Source organism: Capsicum annuum, chromosome 4, assembly GCF_002878395.1.
Source record: "Capsicum annuum cultivar UCD-10X-F1 chromosome 4, UCD10Xv1.1, whole genome shotgun sequence".
NCBI classification, from domain to species: domain Eukaryota; kingdom Viridiplantae; phylum Streptophyta; class Magnoliopsida; order Solanales; family Solanaceae; genus Capsicum; species Capsicum annuum.
The window spans coordinates 175,090,658-175,093,290 of record NC_061114.1 but is presented as its reverse complement, the minus strand read 5'-3'; the positions used below and the strand labels follow the sequence as shown (position 1 = coordinate 175,093,290).

The following is a 2,633-nucleotide window of genomic DNA, read 5'->3' as shown; positions in this document are numbered from 1 at the left end:
ACTTGATGTACATAACACTAAGCACAAATTGATCTACATAACATTACACACAACACTAAAACAAGTCGGACAACTATGAACTAGAAGCCAAAATAGAGAAGAAAAGAAGTATTAATGCGCAGAATTGATGTGTAAAAGCATCTTATAACCATATAGTAAAAGTTTTATCTGGAAATTGTTAATAACTAAGAATAATTATCTATCTGTAGCTATCTATTGGTTCGCTGTCCGTTACAGATTACATGGCTTTTTCAACCAGAGCAAACAAATTCTGAAAGTTGTATTTCTTACAAGCTCGTAGATCTTACCCTTGTCGATCTTGTATAACTAGGTAAGTTAGTCGCGACCAAACACTAACGAAAATGACTTATTTTCTAAAAATACTTTTCATTGTACCTGATAATAGCAAGCTGGCCATCAGAATAAACTGTGTTAGCCACAGTAGCATCATCAACACCAGTAGACACATTAACTTGGTTCCCCGACGTCGTTACATTCAAAGGGAAATCATTAGACCTAGCATCACCAGCTTGTGTTCTTAAAGGGTTACTAATAGTTTTCAAACTGTGACAAAGAAATGAAGTTAGGCAAGACATGAAACTGTACAAGTTGAATTTGTTGTTGTACACTTAGCGAGTTTATTGTCCCTAATTTTAAACCATAAAATGCATTATCAGTTGGTACAAAAACTGTCATGCCTTGATTAGAATTGTTTAATTGCGTGTTGATTTGATCACCAACTTGTGTTACTTTCATGAGTCTTATTAGTGTTGTGAATTGGCCTACTTTTCTAGGATTTGAGTTGTGTTTGTTGAACCAGATGGGGTTGGAGATGTGGCTATTTCTGATAGTGTTAAGGTGGAAAATTGGATGATAATAAGTAAAATGAGTGAACACTAAACACAACTTGATCTACATAACACTAAGCACAACTTGATGTACATAACACTAAGCACAACTTGATCTACATAACACTGCACACAACACTAAAACAAGTCGGAAAATTATGAACTAGAACCCAAAACAGAGAAGAAAAGAAGTATTCATACTCAGAATTGACGTGTACAAGCTTCTTATAACCATATACTAAGAGTTTTATCTGAAAATCGTTAATAACTAAGAATAATTATCTATCTGTTGGTTCGTTGGCCTTTACAGATTAGGTTGTTTTAGCCAGATCAAATAAATTCTGAAATTTTTTTTCTGTTGGTTCACTGGAGTTCAATTGATGATTCAATGCAAGTAGTCATTAATAACTAAGAATAATTATCTATCTAATTAACATCTTTCCCATAAGTTTTTTATCTTTTTTCTTTTGATAGTTTGCTGATGTCCTGCATATGTATATGTGTTTGGATTTCATATATTCTTAATACATAACTACTAAGTCAAATGTGAAGGACTGCGTAACAGATTTCTCACTTAAGTGTTCTGTCAGAGAATACTTCAAGACTATTATTGGTTATACCTTATTAGACTTTGCTTTATTTGATTTTTTTCATTTTAACATTCTGAAATTTAACTTGTTCCATCTTAAATTTATACAGGTTTGTACAAAAATGAACCAACAATAGCCTACAAAAAATAACAAAAGAGCAAGGAATAGGACATTTAGTAAACCCGGATCATTATCATCCATGGCAAGTAGAAAATGACGTCTGCTGACAACAAATGAAACTGTTTAAGCTATACAGTCGGAGAAAGAAAATCTTTTAAAGTTAATTGAACAAGAGAAGCCACCAGTAGCACCACCTGCACCACCATCTACATAAATTGAACAATCTGTAGCGGAGCACTATGTTGTAGACGAGCAAAATGCAGAAGATGAGCAACCTGTACAAGATCAGGTCCAAACGACAAATTCAGCCACTCCTACAACAGCTGAACATTCTGAAACACAAGGTAATATATATCTTAGAAACTTATTGAATTCATTCATGACTTCTAATTTCTTCAATTTTTTTATAGCGAAAGGGCCTTCAAATAGAAAAACAAGAGGAAAATCACAAATGCATAAGCTATACGGCCGACAAGAGAAACAATTAATCACATTAAACAAGAACAACCAACCTATTGGTCCTACAAATGAAGCTGTAAGTGAGTTGAGAAGCATCCTAGGGACATTGGCGAGAAAAGCGACCCTTTGTCCATTGGATATATTTGATTGAAGGCATATGGATACTAAACAGGATTTATGGGATTATACCAAGGTTTGTGTTCTGAATATCAAGTTACATATCATTATTGGAACTTCTACCCTTTTTATTTCCTTAATTATAAGTGCATTTATTGTTGTTCTAACTGAATAGAACTAACTTGTAGGCCAAATATGATATTCCCGATTCAGCAAAAGATTGGGTTTTAGAAAGAATTTGAGAATCTTGGAGAAAGCACAGAAGGAAGTTGAAGAGAGATCATTACGATCAATGGAAAAATGATGAAGTTCGATTATTGAAGCGGCCCAAAAGTGTCCCAGAATGTCAATTTAGACAGCTCCTCGTGTATTGGAAGTCCAAAAAATTTTAGGTAAAACGTATTTCACCATCTACGATCATATTAATGTTAGTCCTACAGATGAAGCCCTTTATTACTATTGTTAACGTTACTGATTCATTCTTTCAGAAAATGTCCAA

General features: G+C 33.6%; 1 pseudogene; it reads right to left on the bottom strand.

Moving 5' to 3' along the window:
• Nucleotides 1–374: 374 nt before the first annotated feature.
• Nucleotides 375–1,764, bottom strand: LOC107868823 (annotated as a pseudogene).
• Nucleotides 1,765–2,633: the final 869 nt, after the last annotated feature.